Below are 26,676 nucleotides of genomic sequence, written 5' to 3'. Positions count from 1 at the left end.
AACTATTTGGAGATTTGTGTATAACATGGGTTAGTACATGTATTTCCTTATTCTGATAGTTCTAAAGCAACAAGCACACCAGGGACCCAGATCTTGGTTTCTAATACCATTCTCTAATAAAAGGAATCAGGGCTCCTTGGAGAAAATAGCTGATGCTAGGATCGGGGCAGGGAATATATAAAATGAGCCTGTGGCATGGTGCCAGAAAGTAAGGAAGTGCTCAAACACAAACAAAACAACCCACAACAAAAAGGATGTGTCAAAGGGACACATAAGCCACCTGAAGGTGCTCCCAACGGCCAAAGCTGAAATACTTTGCGAAACGAAATAATTTTGGCTTATAACCCAAAGTATAAAATAAATATCCATGTGTTCATATTGATAGAAATGGTTGAATAAATGAATAAGTAAATGGGGGAGACTTCCAAGACTTTCAAAATAATTGATGTAGACACTCCAGTCTCAAGGAGGTAGAATGTAACTCCTCATTCCTTAAATGTGGGCTATGCATAGTTACCTCTGCTAAAGAGCACAGTGTGGGATGTGGGGGAGTAACTCTGCAGTGGAGAAACTTGACAACCACGACCTCAATCAGGTGATCAAAGTTAACATCAACAATAAGTTGATGTTATGGGGTGGGAGGTGGGAGGGGGGTTCATGTTTGGGAACTCATGTACACCCGTGGTGGATTCATGTCAATGTATGGCAAAACCAATACAGTACTGTAAAATAAGTAAAAATAAAAATTAAAAAAAACAACAACAATAAGTCAGGTTGATAGTATATATTCTTTATACGGGGCTTCCCAGGTGGCGCTAGTGGGAAAGAAACCACCTGCCATTGCAGAAGTTTAATCCCTGGGTTGGGAAGATCCCCTGGGAAAGGGCATGGCAACCCACTCCAGTATTCTTGCCTGGAGAACGCCATGGGCAGAGGAAGGAGCCTGGCAGGCTACAGGCCATAATAGTGTCTCAAAGAGTCAGACGTGACTGAAGTGACTTAGCACACACACATTCTTCACATCATATGATGAGAACAGCACTTTGTCTCCAAACTAATCTGAGAAAAACATCAGCCCAATTGAGGAACACTGTACCAAATACCTGACCATATTCCCCCAAGCTGTCAAGGTCATCGAAAACAAGTTGAATCTGAGAAACTGCCAGAGCCACAAGGTGTCTGAAGAGACATGATGACTAAATGTAATGTATCTTTGATGGGATCCTATGACAAAGAAGGATATTAGGTAAAAAGTTTTTAAAAACCTGAATAAACAATGGAGGCAGAAGAATATCTGTTAAGACACAAAGAATCCCAAGTATCTTATCTTAGTAGGATGAGAGAAAAATAATCCAATGTTTGAAATAAAACAGACTGGAAGATACTGGAAAGAGATGAATTGCTAACAAACAAGTTTCAATAACGGGGAGGCAGAGAAGGGAAGTACACAGAAAACAAGTTACCCCATGTAAGATGTCAAGCACATTCTCATCTTCTGATGAGTGAGAACAGGTGTGTTTGTAGTGGAAGGGCAGATTGTTAAGAGAGCCCTTTCCCAAAGCTCTCTTCTCTGTGAAGTAAGAGGCTACAAGGTATGGGAGTTGAGAAAAGAAGGAACCGGAAAAAAAAAAAAAAAAAAAGGAGAAAGGAAACTAACAACACTTCAGTAAAGGAATGTCAGCAACATAACTGGGCCATATGAAGTCTCAACTCAAATTATGATTTATTGTCTGCCTCCTGAGTACTCACTCCCCAATTCCAAGAGCTCATAGACTTGGGATCTATGAGTTCACAGAGAAGCCACAGTGGACCTATCGAAGCCAGAGATGGACTGCACAACCTACACCAAGCCAGCCGGTACATTCCAAACTTGTGTGCATTGAGGCTGGCTCAGAGGTCAGCATGAGACTAAGTCTGGCCAACAGAGTGCATCTTTTACGTCTAGTTCTAGAGCTTTCGGGACAAAGATGATTTCTCATACCTGATACACATAATAGGGGAAGCATGAAGCCCTGGAGCTCTTGAAAGCTGTATTAGTCAGCTCAGTTCAGTTCAGTTCAGTCGCTCAGCCGTGTCCGACTCTTTGCGACCCCATGAATCGCAGCACGCCAGGCCTCCCTGTCCATCACCAACTCCTGAAGTTCACTCAGACTCACATCCATCGAGTCAGTGATGCCATCCAGCCATCTCATCCTCATTCGTCCCCTTCTCTTCCTGCCCCCAATCCCTCCCAGCATCAGAGTCTTTTCCAATGAGTCAACTCTTCGCATGAGGTGGCCAAAGTACTGGAGTTTCAGCTTTAGCATCATTCCTTCCAAAGAAATCCCAGGGCTGATCTCCTTCAGAATGGACTTGTTGGATCTCCTTGCAGTCCAAGGGACTCTCAAGAGCCTTCTCCAACACCACAGTTCAAAAGTGTCAATTCTTCGGCGCTCAGCCTTCTTCACAGTCCAACTCTCACATCCATACATGACCACAGGAAAAACCATAGCCTTGACTAACGGACCTTAGTCAGCAAAGTAATGTCTGTGCTTTTGAATATACTATCTACATTGGTCATAACTTTTCTTCCAAGGAGTAAGCGTCCTTTAATTTCATGGCTGCAGTCACCGTCTGCAGTGATTCTGGGGCCCGAAAAATAAAGTCTGACACTGTTTCCACTGTTTCCCCATCTATTTGCCATGAAGTGATGGGACCAGATGCCATGATCTTCATTTTCTGAATGTTGAGCTTTAAGCCAACTTTTCATTCTCCACTTTCACTTTCATCGAGGGGCTTTTTAGTTCCTCTTCACTTTCTGCCATAAGGGTGGTGTCATCTGCATATCTGAGGTTATTGATATTTCTCCCGGCAATCTTGATTCCAGCTTGTGCTTCTTCGAGTCCAGCGTTTCTCATGATGTATTCTGCGTATAAGTTAAATAAGCAGGGTGACAATATACAGCCTTGACGTACTCCTTTTCCTATTTGAAACCAGTCTGTTGTTCCATGTCCAGTTCTAACTGTTGCTTCCTGACCTGCATACAGATTTCTCAAGAGGCAGGTCAGGTGGTCTGGTATTCCATGACCAAATTCTTTCAGAATTTTCCACAGTTTATTGTGATCCACATAGTCAAAGGCCTTGGCATAGTCAAAATACCAGACTGATTGGTTTAAACAATAGAAATTCACAACAGTTCTCAAAGCCAGAAGTCCAAGATCAAGGTGGCATCAGGGTTGATTTCTGATGAGGTCCTGCATCTTGCTGTGTCCTTACACGGCCTTCCATCTTGCATGCTTGTGGAGAGATCTCAGATATCTCGATTCTTCTTACAAGGACAGGGTTCTATTGGATTAGGGCTCTACCCTTATGACCTCAACTTTTACTTCCTCTATAAAGGCCCTATCTCCCAATAGAGTCACATGGCAGGTGTGGATCTTCAACATCTGAATTTGGGGGGAGGGGGCACAATTCAGTAGATAACAAAAGCTATCTTGAAGCTATGTAGCCTAACAATGATGGAATGGTACAAATTTAGGATGAAGCCAACTCTGAAAAAGGAAAACTGGGAAAACTGAAAGAAGTTAGGTTCCACTGTTAGAGTAAGTTTCACTTGAAGCCAGTCCCACATCCGGCTTTTTCAGTTACTGAGCCAATATATTTCCTTAATTGTTTAGGCCAGTCTGAATTTTCTGTTATCTCCAACCAAAAGTAACCGAAATAATAGAGCAGTTGTATGATTTCCTCTACCACCAGGTGGTCTGAGGGAAAATATTCAGATTTACCTATATTATGGCCTGTCTAAGCTGGTAGTACAGAAAGCAGTGGTGATTTAGGATGTGGAATTGAGGGAGACTATAACTGAGGACCATAAAGTAAGTCCAAAATGACTGGAAATTTAAAAATAAAGAGGAGAGAGGAAGAAGGACTAGGGGTAGGGGAAGGCTGATGGACTTGATGTGGCTGAAGTCTGGGTTGAACAGGAAACAAGGGAAGCAAAGACAGACAGAAGGTCCTGGTTAGTAATTAGGCCTTCTGAGTTTGTTACACCATCCCACCTAGTAACAAAAAACAGTAACACTGTAAAGAGGAGATGGAAGCCTTGCTTTGAATGAGAGACTCTCATGGTGTGGTAGAACCACAAAGTCATGAACACCTAGGGGAAAAAAAAACTTTAGCATGGACAAAAAGCTGAAATACAGACTTCCCATCCACTACCTCATTTTAATATTTACCAGGTCATTAAAACAAATCTCCATCCTTTGCTCCTCAGGATCAATCCCCACTAGACACATCTAAGATGCTATGACAATTTTTTAAATTGTATATTATGATAACCCCAAAATAAAATCAATATGAGAAAATGTGTAAAAGCTACTTGATTTCAGGGCCTGTATGTACATTTATGATCTTGTTGCAACAAGCAACACAGATGGAAATGATGCATCTGAGTACATGGCACACTGTAAAAAGATTCTGCAGTATTCGGAATTGAGACAAGTGGTGAGGGAATTAAGAAGACACATAGCACACACAGTACAGACAGGCTGAAGCCAAAACAGCCCATGTGGTGGTGGTCAGTACCTTGTTTATAATGAGAGCTGCAATTTAGTTCTGTAAACCATCAGCAGTCACATTAAAATGTTGCTAATTTGAATTTTATTGGCTTTGTGGTTGTATCTGTGCTTATTTTGACTTTATAGTTGAGCTCTGCACAAGGAACTTATATCTAGATTTATGCAAGACCTCAACTCAGGGAGAATATTTTTCCTTTAAATGGAGGTTTATATATTTTTCAACATTGAGTAATACAGTATTAAAAGATTCTGTTCCAGAAAATTCTTCTACCACTTCTCCTTAACAGCAGAAATGCTCCAAGTCGGGCAGACTCACCTCAATTCTCCTTTGAAAACAATTTCAGATGACGAGAAAAAGGGTTTGGATTAAGCTGAATCCAGGCTCTGCCCCTTACTACCACATAACCTCTGACATGATACTTAAATTTTGTTAACCTCAATTTCCTCAATAACATGTGACTAATAAGTTTACTGCAAAATATGAGAAGGTTAATCAACTGGAAAAGTAAATGGCAACCCATTCCAGTATTCTTGCCTGGGAAATCCCATAGACAGAGGAGCCTGGCAGGCTATAGCCCACAGGTGGGCAAAGAGTTGCACAGCGTTGGGGAAAGAGTTGCACACGACTTAGCAACTAAATAACAACATAGGCGGTGATGTATCCAGCATATATGTAGCACACTGCTGGGTGCATGGTGAGTGCTCAATAGTTGATATTACTGTTGCTACCATTAGTCTGGCTCTTCTTACAATCTCCATACAGCTTTATGAATATTACAGGATCAAGTCTTCCACTATGCTTATTATACAGCCCTAAAGTATCCCCAACCTCCCAAGAAAGTGAAAGACTAATTTACCAGTGAAGTGGGGCAGTAGGGTAGACAGCGCTGAACTGAGAACAGAATAAGCCTCAAGTTTAAATCATGGTCCAGCCAATCCATTAATTATGATTTTGGGGAAAGTCACATACTTTGCCTAAGGCTCATTTGTAAGATGGAGATAACTCCTAAGTCACAAAGTTTATACAAAGAACAGTAAAAACTACACTGTGTTTCACAAATGTAAAGTCAAATTACTACTATTCAGTGAATTCCAGAAACATTTCTAAAGGGCAACCCTTAAAGCTTGGAAAGGAAAGAAAAAAATAACAAAATAACGAATTAGGAACACCATTCCCACTTCCCACTGTGAAGCAGTCAAGGTATTGAGGTGATCCATTAGGACAAAAAGACAAACTAAAAGTAACAGTCAAGCCTTTTATTTACTGTAACAATGCAAGCAAGAGGAAAAAGAGGCCCTAGCTTCCTTCCCAGTGTTCCATTCTCCTAGTGGAATGGCACTAGGGAAGGATCAAGTGGATGCAACATGATGGGGAAAACTGTCTCACCGCCCAGGACCCCTGAAAAACAGACTAATGTCTTTTTGTGGGCCCATGGACAGTGAAGGGGTGGGTGAGGAAGAGGGAAAGGGCCAAGGTGTCTCCTCTGAGGCTCCCACTAAGGAGTCCTCTGAATGCAGGCATCTGGTCTAGGAATTGTCAAATGAAAAAAACTAAAACAATTCAGTAATGAGACTGATGTCTTTTTTCAAGGGAAAATCATACATGGTTTGGGGGATACAGCGTCTCACAAGCGGTGGAGCACTCTTCCCAAGTTGTTCTGGGCAAGAGCTGGTTGTACATTAGAAGAGGCATTATGGAAACGGCATGATTGCCTAGGAGGTCAGGGATTTTGTTATAAGGCTAGCAGGTCCTGTTTTCTAGTGTACAGCAAGCTAGCTAAAATTCAATTCAGTTCAGTTCAGTTCGCTCAGCCGTGTCCGACTCTTTGCGACCCCATGGACTGCAGCACATCAGGCTTCCCTTTCCATCACCAACTCCTGGAGTTTGCTTAAACTTATGTCCTTTGAGTTGGTGATGCCATCCAACCATCTCATCCTCTGTCGTCCCCTTCTCCTCCTGCCTTCAATCTTGCCCAGCATCAGGGTCTTTTCCAATGAATCCGTTCTTTGAATCAGGTGGCTAAAGTATTCAGCTTCAACATCAGTCCTTCCAAAGAATATTCAGGACTGATTTCCTTTAGAATTGACTGGTTTGATTTCCGTGCTGTCCAAGGGACTCTCAAGAGTCTTCTCCAACACCACAATTCAAAAGCATCAATTCTTTGGCACTCAGCTTTCTTTATAGTCCAACTCTCATATCCATACATGACCACTGGAAAAACCATAGCTTTAACTCGAGGGACCTTTGTCGGCAACCTAAAATTAGGTTGGAGGATTGTGATTGGAGTATGTTAGGTTTCCTTAACAGGTGTTTCCCATAAGCGTAGGCTGACTAAGGTTTATTTTATTTTATTTTATTTTACTGATGAATTCTGTTGGGTAAAGAAAGAAACTTAACAGAAAGAATTCAGTTCAGTTCAGTCGCTCAGTCGTGTCTGACTCTGCAACCCCATGAACCGCAGCACGCCAGGCCTCCCTGTCCATCACCAACTCCTGAAGTTCACTCAGACTCATGTCCATTGAGTCACTGATGCCATCCAGCCATCTCATCCTCATTCGTCCCCTTCTCTTCCTGCCCCCAATCCCTCCCAGCACCAGAGTCTTTTCCAATGAGTCAACTCTTCTCATGAGGTGGCCAAAGTACTGGAGTTTCAGCTTTAGCATCATTCCTTCCAAAGAACACCCAGGGCTGATCTCCTTCAGAATGGACTGGTTGGATCTCCTTGCAGTCCAAGGGACTCTCAAGAGTCTTCTCCAACACCACAGTTCAAAAGCATCAATTCTTCGGCGCTCAGCCTTCTTCACAGTCCAACTCTCACATCCATACATGACCACAGGAAAAACCATAGCCTTAACTAGACAGACCTTAGTCAGCAAAGTAATAATGTCTGTGCTTTTGAATATGCTATCTACATTGGTCATAACCTTTCTTCCAAGGAGTAAGCGTCTTTTAATTTCATGGCTGCAGTCACCATCTGCAGTGATTTTGGAGCCCAGAAAAATAAAGTCTGACACTGTTTCCACTGTTTCCCATCTATTTCCCATGAAGTGATGAGACCGGATGCCATGATCTTCGTTTTCTGAATGTTGAGCTTTAGGCCAACTTTTTCACTCTCCTCTTTCACTTTCATCAAGAGGTTTTTTAGTTCCTCTTCACTTTCTGCCATAAGGGTGGTGTCATCTGCATATCTGAGGTGATTGATATTTCTCCCGGCAATCTTGATTCCAGCCATAAGGTGCTTTCATCATGTTTTGGACTCTTCCCATGAATCTCAGGGGTCTACAAATAATCTCTTTAATTTTTCTCATATCCACAGTGGTCACTGCACCTTCTGAATCCTCAGTTTCCTCATCTTTGTTTGCACTATCAAATACTCAGGACGGTGCCAAGGACGACTGAATTCTTTGGGTCGGCCACAGTCGCAACAGGATGGCCGCACATTTTGCTCTTTCGGGTACGAGGGGATGCGGGTGCCTTTCCAGGCCAGCTGTGCGAAAGGAAGAGAGAAGCCATGCCTGACTGAGGTGCGTTAGGCAGACCACCCACCAGGGCGGGGCCAAGTCCCAGCCAGTGCCGCATCTCCTCAACTTTACTGAAGACACGGCGGGGCTTCCCCTGGCCCACTAGTGTGCACGGTGCTCTGCTCTCGAGCCTAGCGGGGCAGCCCACCGCAGGTGCGCAGCGCTCTTCACGCGCAGTTCTCCCGCCCGGTATCCTGACTAAGGTTTAGAAACGTGACCTTAACTAGGCCACTGAAGTAACATCCATTTTGTGAGTCCCCATATATGAATCAACTTTATCAGAATGCAGATGTACGTAAGACAATGGCCACACATAGGAGATGAGTCAGGGGACAGAAGGAAGGAGGTCTTGACTGAAATCCCTCCAGAAAATGGCAATGCACTGGTTGTGTACTGATTCTGGTGTGCACACTGGTATGTACCAATTCTTTCAATGAGGGCTTGCAGGAAAAGATTTATAATTGCTTACAGTCAGGTCTGAAAGATCACACATCCAATTCCAACCTACAGCCAGACTCCTCACCCACCCAAAGGAAAAAAGAATACAAGCATTCTTTACTTAACATATAATAAACTTATTCCAAGAAATTATATATAAACTAAAACATCAATACAGGGAGTTCCTGTATTGGCAGGTCAATGATTAAGATTCCATGCTGTCAATGCAGGGGGTGTGGGTTTGATCCCTGGGATCCCACTTGCCAGCAGGGTGCAGCCAAAAAAAAAAAATCAATACATTTAAGAATGATTAAAACAAATAGCCCATGAATAATAATGCCACAGCAAGTTGCTTAAGAATAATTGAGAATGTTAATTATAGTCTTAACTTTCAAGGACCACAACATGTAGAGAAACCTCAGTAATCCTCAATATACAAAAGGTCTTATTTCTAAGACCATCTACAAGTCAGTTGTTATGAGCTCAGAATCACATTTTCTACAGGAGCATTTTAACTGACGATTAAGATACCAGGTTAGACTACACATGCTTTTGAAATCCATAATGTAGATGAAAAGAAATTTATTTTAAATGATCTTAGAAAACTGGCAAATTCCAAATTCCATTTTCCCAAACAGCTGAAACATTGCCAATCCATAATGCCTGGGGCAACTGAATCTTATTTAATACAGAAAAACTGATTAAATGATTCTTTTACAACAACAACAACAGCAGCAAACACATAAAACCTGTCAACCATCTCTTTGACACCTGATAACATAAGGCATATCTACAAAGTTATGTTGCTTAACTAAAACTTACAACTCTACATCAAAATAAAGGTTGTCCTTTCAAATAAATCATGTTAAGAGATTACTATTTATTCCAATAACAGTAAAATATCTTCAAAAACATTATTTTCAGATAACGTCCTCATAGCAAGTTAATTAATTCTTTTTCATATTTTCAGTGGTGGTAATTTTTTTTTAAAGAATATATATTCTCTGTTGTCTTTAGAGTAAATTGTTCTTGTTGTCATAAATGTATAGATTTCCAACATAACCAGCTTGGAAGGATCATATTCATTAGCATATAGTTTCTGGGATGTTCTGTTCCCTTAAACAGTCTTCAACAGTCATACCTCATAAATCACATAGTCCACACTATACTACCACAAATGATAGTATCCTTTCTGTTTATTCTGTTTTGAGAAGCCAAAACTATCTGGAAATACTGAGCTAGATTTAAGGGTTTTTTAAAACTGATAATCAAAACAAAATATACAGGGGGAAAGATCCTTCTTCCGATTATAACAAAAAAATATGAAATATCTAGGAATACATTTATCCAGAAATGTACAGGACTGATAAGAAGAAAGCTATACAACTCTAGAGAGGGGCATGGAAGATAATTAAAAGGAAGACTGGGTTTTTGGAACTGAATACTCAATATTGTGAAAAATGTAAATTCTGGTCAAAATTAAAGTAATTCCAATCAAAGTTCCAAAAACGTTTGGGGAACCTGAACAAATAATTTAAAGTTCATCTGGAAGAAAAGACATATAGGAAGAATCAGGAAAATACTGGAGGGAAAATGAGTGTTGTTGACTGCAGTGGGGTAGGGTTAGAGAGGATGGGAGGAGTCCTTGTCCTTTCAGACATTACAAAACTCTACAAAGCAAAATGTCCTGGGCATGTCGATAGTGCCAGGATACACAGTCAAAGCACTGGAAGAGAACAGAAAGTCCAAAAACTAGTCAGAATTTGTTGTTCAGTTGCCAAGTCACGGCTGACTCTGAGACCCCACGGACTGCAGAACGCCAGGCTTCCCTCTCCTTATATGCAAGAATTCCATTTCTAATAAAGCTAGTATTTCTAATCAGTAGGTTAAGGTTGGATTATTTGAAAAAGTACATTAAGAAAAGGGGCTACTTGGGCTTCCCTGGTGAGTCAGATGGTAAAGAATCTGCTTGCAATTCAGGAGACTAAAGAATTGAACCAGGAAGATCCTTTGGAGAAGCAAATGGCTACCTACTTCAGTATCCCTGCCTGGGAAACGCCATGGACAGAGGAGACTGGTGGGCTACAGTCCATTGGATCACAAAAAGTCAGACACAACTGAGTGACTAACACACACACACCCACACATTTAGAAAAAATAAAGTTATATCCTTACTCCATCTAATACCAAAATCAATTCCAGATGAATTAAAGTTTTCAATGTAAAATAGACCTAGAAAAAATATATGTGAATACTTACTAAAAAGTGGGGTAGAAAAGACTCTTTTAAACATGATACCAAAGCCAACATAAAGTGTAAAAGAAAAAAGACTAATTGATTGCTTGTAAGAATGACATACTATGCAAGACATTTGTGGATATAAATACAAAATGTTACAATGTGTTAATATGATTAATATGTAAGGAATGTTTAGAAAATAATTAAAAATGACCTCTGTAGAAAATGTGCTAATACCATCAATAAGCATTCACAAAAGAAATGCAAATGGCCACTAAAAATGTTAATTTTTGGCACTTAAAAATGTTCATCACTAATAAATATTAATACCTTCTGGAGATGCTTTTGACTGCATTTAACAGAAGACACTATTCAAACTGACTCAAATAATAAGAGAATATTCTCTCTCTTAACTGTAAGTCCAGAGGCTGGGCAAGTTCTAGGTATGGCTTCAGTTCTATAATATCATCAAGGGCCCAGGTTCATGTCATTTCTCCATCTTGCTCTAAACAGCATCACCTTCATTCTAAGGCTGGTTGGCTTTGTCAATTACAAAATCGTTGCAGTGGTTCCAGGCATCACACTGGCATGGCAATATCCAGAGGAAGAAAAGGACCATCTCTTTCTTATATCTCTTTTTAGCAATGAAGAAACTTTTCCCCAAGCTCTTCGACAGACTTGCTCTCAGATTTCACTGGCCAGAATTGGATCACAGACTATTTCTAAACCAGTCTCTGGTAAGAGAAAGAGTTCTTATGACTAGTATCTTAGACCAGAGGTTCTCAGAATGTGGTCCTCAGATCCCTAGTGGCTCCCAAGACACTTTAAGGGGGTCTGCAAAACATGAGAAATATTTTCATAACACCATCAACATGTTATTTGCATTTTTTACTGTGGTGACATGTGCACTAACGGTGTATAGGCAATGGTAGATAAAACTGCTCGTACCTTGGTCAGAATCAAGGGAATAGCACCAAACTTCAGGGGAGGTCGTGCCTTCTTCACCAACCATACATTTGAAGAAAAAAAAACCAAAAGGCCAATTTTACTTAAGCGTATCCTTGATGAAGCAATAAAGACTGTTTTCGTGGAACACCATTTTTACTTTGGCATTTTCTCAGAAACAAAGTAAGCCTGTCAAGAAAACAATGAACAGCATTTGTTGCCACTGATAAAATTCAAACTTTCAAGCAAAAATTAGAATTTTGTAAACCCTATGTCCACCACTGTGAGCTTAAGAGCTTACTGACACTTAAACACTGTTCTTATGAGAATAAAGTATTTTTGATATTGCATAATGAAACCTGTCAACATTTGGAAGACCTGCACAACTCAGTGAACCAGTATTTTCCAGATGGCCAACACATGATGTCACAAAAGCATGCATGGGTAAAGGATCCAAAGTGCAAGGTAGACCATGGATTTTAATGTAACAGAGTATTAAAAAAATGCATGGGTATGATTTCAAATATTATACTGCAATTAACATTTAAGAAACTACCACTTACTGGGATCAGTATAGGATCAAGGGAGACTCTTCACACTTATCTGAATAGACTATTCAAGCACTCCTTTCTTAACTAGAAAATTATAGATCTGTGTGAGATCATATTTTCTTCATATACATCAACCAGAGCAACATATCATAACAGACTTAATGCAAAAGCAAATATAAGAATCTAATCATCTTCTTTTAAGCCATATGTTAATATTTGCAAAAAATATAAAACCATGATACTCTTCTAATTTTTTTCTTTTGAAAAATATAGGCATTTTTAATAAAAAGGGTATTCATGCTAATATGTAACAGGCTTATTATTGCTATTTAAAAATGACTTAAATATTTATATTTTTCTTAGGCTTAATTTCTAATACAGTAAATAATGATAACCATGAGCCACATAAACAAAAGCTCTTGGAGGTCCTCTATAATTTTTCAGAGTGTCAAGGGGTTCTGTGACCAAAGAACTTGAGAACTACTGCCTTAGATTAACTTTCTGGGGGTGATGTGGAGAGTGGAAATTCCACCAATTTTTAAAAAATGGTACAATGGGTTATTCACTATCATTCTGGAAAAGGTGAAATGTTGTGAACAGTAGTGTGCAATAAAAAGTATCCTCAAACATTGTCAGGGAGACTGCACCAAGAGACCTTTCCTGAGGGAACTGTGGCAACACGTGAACATTTTTAAATAAGAAATCTGATAGACACTCTATTTCTAGAAATATATCTTAAGAATATAATCAGAAGAATATAGTAAGGATTTATCACAGCATTATCCTGCAAAGCTGCAAACAATCCAAACACTCATCTTTAGAGGGGTGACTATGTAGTTACTTAAAATGTTGGTAAAAACCTAAATTTGTTGATATAGAAAGATACATGACTTATTAGGTAGGGCTAAAAAGGCACAAAAGAGTACCTATGGTATAATCTCATTAAAAATTTTATATACATGTTAATCAATCTGTACACACACACACACACACACATATGTATATACACACACCCCAATATATACACATATGTATGCACAGAAAAACTCTGGAAGAGTTTACAGGAGTTCCCTCTGGTTGAAAGGCTCGAGGATATCCTTACATTTTCCTAATGTCTCTAAATATTATTTTCAAGAAAACTCAAAGTACTTTTATAATCAGAATAAAAAATATTTTTAAAACCATTAAGTATATACATGGGCTTCCCTCAAAGCTCAGTTGGTAAAGAATCTGCCTGCAATGCAGGAGACCTCGGTTAATTTCCTGGTTTGGGACAATCCCCTGGAGAAGGAATAGGCTACCCACTACATTATTCTTGGGCTCAGCTGATAAAGAATCCGCCTGCAATGCAGGAGACCTGGGTTCGATCCCTGGGTTGGGAAGATCCCCAGAAGGGAAAGGCTACCCACTCCATTATTCTGGCTTGGAGAATTCCACGGACTACACAGTCCATGGGGTTGCAAAAAGTCATACACAACTGAGCAACTTTCACTTCCACTTTCAAGTATATACATTCTATGTACTATCCACACTTGGGAAGGAAGAGAAAAGATGATACGGGCAGTGAAGTAACACTAAAAAGTTAACAAATTTTCTGATGGTCACCCATTTCCATGGAGGGAAAAAAGATGCCACGGAGTCTGTAAGAGTTCGGTTGGAGGGACCCTGACAGGCTGCTATAGCTGACTGGATTCAGGATCCAAATACCTTAGGGTCAAAGAAGTCCAGGGAAAGGTTACTTTTTAAAAACCCTAACTTGTTAGACCAGGTAAAACAGATAATTACAGATGCTGAGAAGGTGAGGCAAAGAACCTGGAACGAGAAAGAAGTTTTGAAATGACAAACAGTAGCAGGAGGAGGCGCAGAAGGCAATGGCACCCCACTCCAGTACTCTTGCCTGGAAAATCCCATGGGCGGAGGAGCATGGTAGGCTGCAGTCCATGGGGTTGCGAAGAGTTGGACACGACTGAGTGACTTGGCTTTCACTTTCATGCATTGGAGAAGGAAATGACAATGCACTCCAGTGTTCTTGCCTGGAGAATCCCAGGGACGGGGGAGCCTGGTGGGCTGCCGTCTATGAGGTCGCACAGAGTTGAACACAACTGGAGTGGCTTAGCAGCAGCAGCAGCAGGAAGAGGTGCCAATCAGACAAATAACCCACCTTAGAATCTCAAATTCCAATTATCCAGAAACTTCCTATTCACCAACTAGGGCAGGTACTTCCTACATTGCTGTGTGACATTATGGCTGCTGTCTCTTTCCATTCGGTACCTGTGTTTCTGATGTGCTAGAACCTTTTCATTTATAGTGCTTGTTAATCATCACACAGATGGCTCCAGTCAGGTCTGCCCAGCCTACCTTCTGGGAAAGCTCGTGCACCCTCTGCTGGTCAGCTCCACATCAGGATGAGGTCTCTATCTGTAGGAGACAACTTCCTAAATCACAGGGACACACTTTTGTGTTCTCTATATAGCCAATTTCAGTGAAGAGTTTGGAAATCATTTCCTCAAACTGCCACCTTAAAGAGACAACTCCAGATTAAAAGAATGCCTTCCTTTGTTAGATCAAGGAAAAACGTCATAAAAACTAAAGTCCTGTGAGAAAATATACCATCTAAAGCATTTTAAAATCAAATGATTTCAGTTTATTACATAATAAGTAAGTAAAGGTATATAGATGACCGCCAACACTTAATATGATTATCAAGCTCCATTAGAGTTGAACTCTGGTTGAAAACCTGAGATTATTATAACAAATAATACTTGTACAGGTTTTACAACTTACAGAAGCTCTCACATTCATTTTCACACCTAATCCTTACAACAGTTCTATGAGCTAGGGAGGAAGGCAGGATGCATTCCTGCCATCACTGTTTTACAGATGGGACCAGAGGCTCAAAGGGATTAATGAGCTGCCTTGATCACACAGCTACAAGAACCCACACTCCAAGTTGGTCTCCTGATTCCAAATTCTATGTTCTACTCAAAACTCTATTCTACCTGAACCGCTGATCTACAAGGGGTTTTCTAAAGAGTTGGTATGTATTCTAGGCAGAGAAGTAAAAGGCCTAAAAACATGTTTCTATAACACATTCATTCCATTTTTTTTTCAAATATTACCAAAATTTTAGGTGCCAAAGCCTAAATCTAAGGGGTTTGTGCTGTGGGCAGTGCTTTGTAAAGAACACCAGTTTAACAAGGGAAATGAATATTTTAATAAGGAATCTTACCATCTTGATGATTTCCCCCTTACAAACAAAACTATGAACACTGTTTTGTCAGAATGCTAAGCTAAAACTCAGTATGCTGATGGATAGTCAGTGAAATTCAGCTATAATCAGAAATCCCCCAAACTGAAAAGTAAAGAAGTAATGATATTAATCAATACACTCAAACAATTATATAGTGCTGAATGTGTATGGCATTACTCTAAGTGCTTTACATACATTAACTCATTTAGTCCTCTGAAGAATCTAACAGATAAGAATTGAGGCACATAGAGATTAAGTAATTCTAGTTAATTAGGGTAACCAGGTTCACATAGTTAATGAGTAGTGAGACTGAGATCTGAACCCAGGCAGACTGGTTCCTGAGTTCATCTTCTTAACCACTAAAGCAATGCTGCCTCTATTCAGTGGTATCTACCACAGTCCTGTTGCATTTTTAAAGTAAACTTTCAATTTTAGAATGGTTCTCAATTTATAGAAAAGTTGTAGACAGTACAAAGAATTCCCATATAGCTGACATGCTGCTGCTAAGTCACGTCAGTCGTGTCTGATTCTGTGCGACCCCATAGATGGCAGCTCACCAGGCTTCCCCGTCCCTGGGATTCTCCAGGCAAGAACACTGGAGTGGGTTGCCATTTCCTTCTCCAATGCATGAAAGTGAAAAGTGAAAGTGAAGTCGCTCAGTTGTGTCCAACTCTTAGCAACCCCATGGACTGCAGCCCACCAGGCTCCTCCGTCCATGGATTTTCCAGGCAAGAGTACTGGAGTGGGGTGCCATCGCCTTCTCCGAGTTTCCCCTATTATTAAAATCTTACATTGGTATAATGTATTTGTTACCATTAACAAGTCAATGTTAACACATAATTATGAACTTAAGTTCAGAGCGTATTCAGCTTTCCTTCATTCCACCCTAACATCCTCTCTCTCTCCCAGGTCACCATCCACGACCCCACATGACACTTTGTTATCAGGCCTCCCTAGGCTCCTCTTTGGCTCTAAAAGTTTCTCACACTTTCTTTGTTTTTGAAAACCTTGACAGTTTTGAGAAGTATCGATCAGTTATCTTTAGAATGCTTCCTAGTTATTTTTAGAAAAACATCATCAGATGTTTTTCCTCATGATTACACTGAAGTTATGGGCTTTAGGGAGGAAAAAGTGTCATTCTTATCACACCATATCAAGGGTACATGATAGGAACATGACTTACCACTGCTGATGTTAACCTTGATAAAGTGGTGAGTTAGTGACTGACAGGTTTCTACTGTAAAGTTACTTCCCCCACTTTCCATACCATACTCTTAGGAAGTTACTATGCACAGCCAACCTTTAAGGAGGAGAGAGTTATGCCCCACCTTCTTAAGGGTGGAGTGTCTACATAAGTTATTTGGAAATTTTTTGCACAGAATGGTATCTTCTTCCCCATTTATTTAATTCAACCACTTGTTTATATCAGCATGGACTCACAGATATTTACTTTAAACTTTGGGTCATAACCTAATACTATTTAATTTTACTGTTCAAACTTTCCTGCTGCGGCCATTAAAAACCTCTTTCAGTTGCCTCCTCTATCCTTTTGACACATTCTCATCAGTGTGTCTGAGCACTTCCTTACTTTCTGGCACCACAAGATGTTGCAGACTCCTGTATACTCCTTGACCCCGTCCTAGAATCAGCCATTTCTCTACAGAGTGTTTGTCCCTTTTATTGGAGAATGGTCTGGGCACTGGGTGTGCTCTTTGCTCTTAGGTTGTCCTCACTTCTAGGCCCTCTCAACTGACAAAGCAAGGAAATAGACGTGTATATACTACACCATGCATATACAAATATCTTTATCTACAAATGTTTCCATATATGTCCATCTGTATCTACAGTTGAGCTAAACTAGAGTTTACACTTATGTCTCCAACTCTAATCCATTACCACCTGATCATACTAGCCTTCCACTCTTGGTTGTCTACAATCGCCCACACCAACAGTAAGAAATCTGGCTGCCATTATCCACCAGACAGTTATTAATTGTTCAATTCCAGTACACATGTGAAGTAGTTTCAGAACTATTAACCCATATCGGTAGGAAACTTTTATCGACTAGAGGACAGTAGTTACGAATAGTTCCTACTGCTTTTAGTCTCACAGTCTCAAAGTTACTTAGGTCAGCACCTTTCCCTGACCCCTTTCAGTGAGGTCACTGCATACTTTTGTAATACAGTTAGATTCTTTTGTCTCAGTCTGCATTATATCCTGGAACCCCCTCTTCCTCTTGTTTTTAAAATTTTGCATACATTAAATTTTACTCTGTGCTGTAAAACTACGTTATTGTTACTGTTTAATTGCTAAGTCATGTCCAACTCTTTTGTGATCCTATGGACTGTAGCCTGCCAGGCTCCTCTGTCTGTGGAATTCTCTAGGCAAGAACACTGGAGTGGGTAGCCATTTCCCTCTCTAAGAGATCTTTCCAACCCAGGGATCGAACCTGCATCTCCTGCAGTGGCAAGCATATTCTTTACTGCTGAGCTACCAGGGAAGCCCACTGTTTAGCTATATGAAAAGTGAAAGTCGTGTCCGACTCTTTGCGACCCCGTGGACTGTAGCCCACCAGGCTCCTCCATCCATGGGATTCTCCAGGCAAGAATGCTGGAGTGGGTTGCCATTTCCTTCTCCAGGGGATCTTCCCGACCCAGGGATCAAACTCAGGTCTCCTGAGTTTTACTGAGGAGGTCTATCTGAGTTTTACTAAATGCATAGTGTGGGACTTCCCTGGCAGTCTACTAGTTAAGACTCCACACTCCCACTGCAGGGGGCACAGGTTCAATTCCTAGTCGAGGAACTAAGATCCTGCCAGCCATGTGCGGCACAACTGGAAAAAAAGAAACGCATAGTGTTATGTATCCACCATTACAGTACCATATGAAATCTCCACCCTAAAAAAATCCTCTGTGCTACTTAATCAACACGTTCTCCTCCCTAAACTCTCTACAACAATGTGTTCATGTTTATAAATTTATGCGATTCTCACTTCAGTCCTGTTTCCACTTAGCAGATGATTGAAGGAAATTCAGAGAGAGTAAGTGGCTTGGTCAAGATTTCAGCAACTGCTGCTGCTGGTTCTGCAACTCATGCCTTCTGATCCTTCTGTGAGGTTTTCTACCGTACAATTCTACTTCCTTTCTTTCAGCAAGGAAGGGCATGACTGTGCACAGAGACAAGAAGAGAAGACTGCAACGGTGGTAGGTGATCACATTCCACATTAATGGAAGCTTTTTACACTAAAAATATGAGGAAGTGGAATTCTAGTTCTGGTAATTTGGTGAACCCGATACCTCCAAAATCTTTCTGCTATAAAATATTCCTAAAAGGCTGGACAAGTACGTTAAATACACCAGTAAACCAGCTAGAGAGAAAGAGAAACCCTCAGAGCCAGCAAAGGTCCAAGGAGCCGAGCAAGTAATGAAGCCAGTAGTTGCCCAACTCCCACAGTTTTTAAAAAAACAAAATACATCACAAACACTTATCTAAACCCAAGTTCGGTTTGACATTAAAAAATATATTCATGTAATTACCACATTATCAGACTACAGGAAAAAACCATATCATCACCTCAGCAATTACAGAGAAAGTTTTTGACAAAATTCAATTCCCGTTCATATTTAAAAATAAAATGAACAAGACTTTTAGCAAATATGGAATGGATGAGAATTTCATTAACCTAACAAAAGGCACCATTCGAAACCCTATGATGTCATCCTTAATGGTGAAATATTAGAAGTATTCCATTTATAAACATGAATAAGACAAGGAGGTCCACTATCACTGGTTCTATTCAACACTGCACTGTAGGTCCTGGCCAACACAGCAAAAAAAAAGAAAAAATAGAGTAAAGAAGGTAAAAGAATTGAGAAGGAAGTAACAAAACTGTCACAGTTTCCAGAGGACATGATTGGCTATGTAGAAAAATCCCCCAAACCTTACAAATGACAATTATTGCTATTAAAGATAAACACTGGCAAGCAAGATCAATATATAAGAACAATGTTGCTAAATATAAGATCAATATACAGACAACTGCATGTTTATATACTATCAAAAATTTAGTTAGAAAACCTAAACTTAAAAATATACCATTTACAACACTGACCAAAAATACAGTGTACTTAGAAAACTGCAAATTATGTATGCAATCCAGTAAAAAAATATTATAAAATTTCATTAGTGAAAGTCACTCAGTCGTGTCTCTTTGTGACCCCATGGACTATACATTCCAAGGAATTCTCCAGGCCAGAATACAGGAGTAGGTAGCCTTTCCCTTCTCCAGGGGATCTTCCCAACCCAGGGATGGAACCCAGGTCCCCCACATTGCCGGCAGATTCTTTACCAGCTGAGCCACAAGGGAAGCCCAAGAATGTTGGAGTGGGTAGCCTCTCCCTCCTCCAGGGGATCGTCCCGATCCAGGAATCAAACAGGGCTATCCTGCACTGCAAGCAGATTCTTTACCAATTGAGCTAAGACACTAAAAAAGATCCAGATAAATGGAGAGATATATACTGTTTTCAGAGATAGGATAATTTGATAATATGGTAAAGATGTCAGTTCTCAAAATGACAGGTAGATTTAATGTCATCCCAACCAAAATTTCAATAAGGTTTCTGTAGAACTTAAATGGATTTAAAAATGTATATGAAAGGGCAAGTGCAAATGGAAAAAAAAAAAAAAAGCAACACCCTCTTAAAGAAAAGCAATAGAGGTCTTGCTCTACTAGCTCAAAAGCCTTATTATAAAAGTGGTCAGGTATTCATTAACCTGGGAATAGAAAAACAGACCAGAAAACCGAGCCTAAAGTGGACTATGAGTGTAAACTTGATAAACAGAGTTAACACCACAGATTTGTAGAGAAATGAGGACCCCCTTCAATAAATGATACTGACAAGTAGTTATTGGAGTTATTTTAAAAAAAAAAAGACTATAAATGGGTGTTAGTTAAGGTGCTTAGTTTGGGGTGATTTGCTACGTAGCAGTAGAAAATGAACACCTTCTTTAATGTGTGTACCAAAAGACAGGTTTAAGGTCTATAGCAGCACTTTTCTAGGAATAAGAAGCCCAAAAGAAACAAAAGCCCAGCCAGTAGAAAATGGATAAGTAAACCGTAGAAAATTCACACAATGAACTACTATATATTGGTAAAAATAAATGAAATTAACCCACAGGTACTTTGTCAAGTATGTTGAAGAAAAAAAAAAAAAGACAACCTGTATAAGAGTACATATATGCACTATGACTCAATTTACATGATGCTCAAAAACATTCAAACCTTAATGTTTTATTTATATTAAGAGAAAAGAGGGATCCAAGAAACAGGATTGGCACATAGATGTCAAAATTTTAGGTTATGTTCTGTTTTATTAAGGTTAATGATAGCTCTCTGGGTATTTATTTATTATTTATATGTTATGCCATGTTAGCTATACATGTTCTTTTTAATAAGTAAAATACTTTTTAAAATAAATAGCTAGCAAACTTTACTACCAATCCTTTAAAAACCTAAATCTTTCTGGATTTTGCATATGAATGAATGAACTACATATCTGTACTACAATGTAGTACATCATTAAATGGACACTTAATGATATTGCTGCTGCTGCTGCTACTGCTAAGTCGCTGCAGTCGTGTCTGACTCTGTACGACCCCACAGACGGCAGCCCACCAGGCTCTGCCATCCCTGGGATTCTCCAGGCAAGAACATTGGAGTGGGTTGCCATTTTCTTCTCCAATGCATGAAAGTGAAAAGTCAAAGTGAAGTCGCTCAGTCGTGTCTGACTCTTTGCAACCCCATGGACTGCAGCGTACCAGGCTCCTCTGTCCATGGGATTCTCCAGGCAAGAGTACTAGAGTGGGGTGCCATTGCCTTCTCCATTAATGATACTACATGTCATTCAAATATACAGAGAAAAATAAAAGAACAAAATTTACCGTTAAAAGCCTCAATTAATTCCAAAATAAATTACCAAAAATGACTCACTGTCACCCAAACTACACAATTAACCTGCTAACTGGTCTGCTTCACTCTTGCCCGGATGCTGTATGCAACTATCTCTCTTAAAGGGAACGTCACATCTCACTCTATAGAGATTTTTTTCCATCTCATTGCCATGGACCAACAAGCTCCGACCCCTGCCTATTTCTGGCCTGATTTTATTCCTCTCTTCCGATATGCCCCAGCCATAGAACAGATCCTAACATTCTCCAGGATTAATGCCTATAATGCTACTGTGTTGATTTAATAAAATCTTTGTTTCCTTCACAAGCTGGAATCAAGACTGCTGGGAGAAATATCAATAACCTCAGATATGCAGATGACACCACCCTTATGGCAGAAAGTGAAGAGGAGCTAAAAAGCCTCTTGATGAAAGTGAAAGAGGAGAATGAAAAAGTGGGCTTAAAGCTCAACACTCAGAAAACGAAGATCATGGCATCTGGTCCCATCACTTCATGGAAAATAGATGGGGAAATAGTGGAAACAGCGTCAGACTTTATTTTTGGGGCTCCAAAATCACTGCAGATGGTGACTGCAGCCATGAAATTAAAAGATGCTTACTCCTTGGAAGAAAAGTTATGACCAACCTAGAGAGTATATTCAAAAGCAGAGACATTACTTTGCCAACTAAGGTCCGTCTAGTTAAGGCTATGGTTTTCCCTGGGGTCATGCATGGATGTGAGAGTTGGACTGTGAAGAAGGCTGAGAGCCGAAGAATTGATGCTTTTGAACTGTGGTGTTGGAGAAGGCTCTTGAGAGTCCCTTGGACTGCAAGGAGATCCAACCAGTCCATTCTGAAGGAGATCAACCCTGGGATTTCTTTGGAAGGAATGATGCTAAAGCTGAAACTCCAGTACTTTGGCTACCTCATGCGAAGAGTTGACTCATTGGAAAAGACTCTGATGCTGGGAGGGATTGGGGGTAGGAGAAGGGGACGACCGAGGATGAGATGGCTGGATGGCATCACGGACTCGATGGACGTGAGTCTGGGTGAACTCTGGGAGATGGTGATGAACAGGGAGGCCTGGTGTGTGCTGCGATTCATGGGGTTGCAAAGAGTCGGACACGACTGAGCGACTGAACTGAACTGAATTTGTTTCCTTCATTGACAGCACATCAAGTATTTACCTGCTTTCCATTTTTTCTTGGGAGTTTGGGATGTTTATTTGTTGTTCTGTTTACTGAAGCTGAAACTCCAATACTCTGGCCACTTGATGTGAAGAACTGACTAACTGGAAAAGACCCTGATGCTGGGAAATACTGAAGGCAGGAGGAGAAGGGGACAACAGAGAATGAGATGGTTGGATGGCATCACCAACTCAATGGACATGAGTTTGAGCAAGCTCTGGGAGTTGGTGATGGACAGGGAAGCCTGGAGTTCTGCAGTCCGTGGGGTTGCAAAGAGTTGGACATGACTGAGTGACTGAACTGAACTTGATTTTTTATTTAGTGTCTTTAATATTTTTTATTTAATACCTTTAACATTCAAGTCATCAGAAGTCCTATCCATTCTACTTTTAATATAAATATACCCTGAATCGGTTCCCTTCTTTCCCTCTCCCCCTGCCACTCCAGCTCATTTACCATCGCTCATCTGGGCCAGTGCCACAGCCACCATCTCGTTTCCATTCTCGTGCCCCTGCAGTCTATTCTCTACACTATAGCCACAATGATCTTATCAAAACAAATCAGATCATGTTACTTTCCTTCTCCAGAGTGTCCTATGGCTTCCCTTCACCACAGAATAAAATCCAAAATTCCTTACTCCCGACAAGGCATACTAGCTTTCTGATAGTTTCAGAATAATCCAACGTTGTTATTGCCCTGGGGACCCTGCACTGGAACATCCCTCTGCCTGAACTACTCTAACTTTAGTTCTGTGCAGACTGGCTCATCCTCATTCAAGGCTCAGTTCAAAACTCCACTTTTCACAAAGGCCTTTCCTGACCATTCTGGGTGCAGCAGGGCTCCCAAACACTATCAAGCACATCCCCCTGTTTTATCCTCTTCACAGTACTTTATCACTACCTGAAAATATTTTAAAAATCTATTTACCATCTATCTCCTTGGACAAGTGAGGATCTTGTTCCCTGATCAGTTAAACCCTATGCCAAAATAGTTCCCAGCACATTGTAGATGAAAATAATTACATGTTGAATGAATGACCTCTTGTGGCCTTGGTTCAAATTTTTTTTTGTCTCTGAGCAAATGTTTAGGTTTAATAATCAGAGTGCTTTATATATTTATTGTTATCCCTCTTTAAACAAAATATATGAACAAAAAGCATTTTATTAACTTCTGAACTCTAATCTCTTCATCTTGAAAGTATCATGGCAAGGATGGTTAAGTATTCTCAAGGCATCATGTAGACACAGAATGAAAAAAAAGAATTAATGTTTGTTCTATGCCCCAAATTAAGAGAAGTCATTTCCAAATCCTAAGCTAGGGGTTTATGCCATTTTACTTTCAACAAGAAAACATCTACTTTATAGGGAGAACTGTTAGGGATAAAAGTTTTTTTAGAAGTTATTTCTTCTTATTGGCTGGGTTTCCCTGTGGGCTCAGTGTAAAGAAGCCTTCTGCAACGCAGGAGACACAAGTTTGATCCCTGGGTCAGGAAGATCCCTTGAAGAAGGAAATGGCAATCCACTCCAGTATTCTTGCCTGGGAAATCATAGACAGAAGAGCCTGGTGAGCTAGTCCATGGGGTTGCAAAAGAGGTAGACACAATTCAGCGAATAAAACAACAATTTCTTCTTATTAATATTGTTTTTTCCTACATTTAAAGAATAAAGACTAAATATAGTTCTATGTTAAAAGTATTTAGTTAATGATAATGGAATCTATACATACATTGTTTTTAGAAGAGCCCATTCATTCAACATGGGCTTCCCTGGTAGCTCAGACAGTAAAGAAACTGCCTGCAATGTAGAAGATCTGGGTTCGATCCCTGGGTTGGGAAGGTCCCCTGGAAAAGGAAACGGCAACCCACTCCAGTATTCTTGCCTGGGAAATCCCATGGACAGAGCCTAATGGACTACAGTCCATGGGGTCACAAAGAGTTGGACATGACTGAGTGACTAACATTCATTCAACATACATATGCATCCATAGCCCAGTGCCTAAAATGTGGTTAATGCATATGGATGTTGAATGAATGAATGGACCTCTCTAAACAAACGTTGCAAAGACAGACTAACAATTCTAATATAGTGCCACAGACAGTGAATGCAGAGTAACATGAGAGAAGAGGCAAGGTTATCACGAAGATGGAAGGGTCAGGAAAAGTGTCTGAGAGGAGCTGAGATACCTGAGTCTTGAGATAAATAGATAAGAGGAGAGGAAGGGAGCTCCAGATAAAGAAAATTTTTAATGTAAAGGGACCCTGGCTTGAGCATGGAGGAAAGATGTCAGAACCACAGGAGCAAATGTGAAGGATGGGCAAAGATGAGGCTGAAAATGTGGGCAAGATGCAGATAACAAGTGCCCTGTATACTACACTGAGACTTACAGACTTTGTCCTATAAAGCACCTATACAGACCTTGAGGGATTGGTACATGTAGTCTCAAGATGAGGAGACTTCCCTAGGGATACTTTTTATTTTCAATTTGATAAAAATCTAAACAAAATTTTTTTGAACAAAAGGATACTCTGGATCATCCCTTTGATTGATTACTGTCACAATCAAATTTCATTGATTTCAAATCACGTTTGCCTTTAGAACTGCACTCGCTAACAAATGGGACTATTTGTCATTGGCACAGGTTAATGAGAGACATTTTATGTAATGGAGACTATTTTACGTAAATAGTGTTTGTCAAGTGAAGATCAAATGAAATCTTAACACACGGAGCAAAGGAAGGTTTTTACAGTGGTTTAACTAAAGAAAAGAGGTGAAGTCACTGGGTAAAGCAATGGCACCCCACTCCTGTACTCTTGCCTGAAAAATCCCATGGAAGGAGGATCCTGGTAGGCTGCAGTTCATGGGGTCGTGAAGTCGGACACGACTGAGTGACTTCACTTTGACTTTTCACTTTCATGCATTGGAGAAGGAAATGGCAACCCACTCCAGTATTCTTGCCTAGAGAATCCCAGGGATGCCGCAGCCTGGTGGGCTGCCGTCTATGGGGTCGCACAGAGTCGGACACGACTGAAGCGACTTAGCAGTAGCAGCAACAAAGGCAGTAAGGACAGGTCTTTCTGTAAGGAATTCACGCCCCCAAGAACAGTGAAGCATGACAGGTCCGGCAGTCTCACTGGTATCAGTGAATAAGTATTCATCAGAATTTGTTTCATACATAGTTTTGCTTCACTTAATGTACAACTGCTTGAGCATTATAGTTGTTCAAAAGATACAACATAAGGAGTTTATATACAGTTTTATATTTGCATATATCTAATGTACTGAACATATTTTAAGTTCACCATAGAAAATCCTAGGTATCTACTTAGGTTTGAGAAATTCTGCTCTGGGTGACTGGAAGCCACTGAAAGATTTAATAGGGAAATGACAGATTTCTGCTTTAGAAAAATCACTGGCAGCAGTGTGGAAGGTTGGAATTGGAAGTATTTAAGTAAGGCAGAGAGGAGGCTACTTAACATAATAATGTGAAAAAATGGTGAGGCCCTAAATTACTTGGGGTGGGGGGGATATGAAGAGTAGATGGATAACAGAATCAAAAGTACTTGGTTGAAGGTGATGGAAAAGAGGGGAGCTAGGACGACTGTCCCTTGGGTGACTTGTTTGTGAGACCACTGAAAGACAAGCAAATGGGGGTGAAGGGAAAGGAGAAAAAAAAAGATGAATTCAATTCAGCAATGATTTGAATTTCATTTCAGCCAAAGAAAATCCAGTTATCTTTTCTGGGTCTGTTTTCTCAGTGACAGCTGCATTCATGAATTACCAAATTAACTATTATAGCGCTCTCTAAAAATATACAAAGCACTCCACAGTATGCTGTAAATAAGTCATGAAAAATCAGCAAAAACCCAGGCCCCAAAGGAAATTTAGCAGGGTGGAAATTTAGCAGGGTTAAAAAGTTTCATCCTAAACGCTTAAAAACAGCGCACTCACAGAGTACTGTACTTTTTGCCCTGTCAGTCCGATGCAATCACACCCTAGCCCCATGTCTGAATAAGAGGCCACGTGGGAGACGCAAAGGCACCACGCT

At 40.3% G+C, this 26,676-nt stretch overlaps 1 protein-coding gene across 2 annotated transcripts in view; it reads right to left on the bottom strand.

The window, feature by feature from the left end:
- Window positions 1-26,676, bottom strand: part of METTL8 (methyltransferase 8, tRNA N3-cytidine) — an 84,178-nt gene that overhangs the window by 56,831 nt on the left and 671 nt on the right. For both annotated transcript variants that reach the window (XM_060411112.1, XM_012133908.3), the window contains exon 2: window positions 11,703-11,888. The gene's annotated coding sequence lies outside the window, so the exon portion shown is untranslated. The remainder of the gene's footprint in view (window positions 1-11,702; window positions 11,889-26,676) is intronic.

This window comes from Ovis aries, chromosome 2 (assembly GCF_016772045.2).
Source record: "Ovis aries strain OAR_USU_Benz2616 breed Rambouillet chromosome 2, ARS-UI_Ramb_v3.0, whole genome shotgun sequence".
Lineage (NCBI taxonomy): Eukaryota > Metazoa > Chordata > Mammalia > Artiodactyla > Bovidae > Ovis > Ovis aries.
Note: the sequence above shows the minus strand (reverse complement) of the source record. Positions and strands in the feature narration are given on the sequence as shown.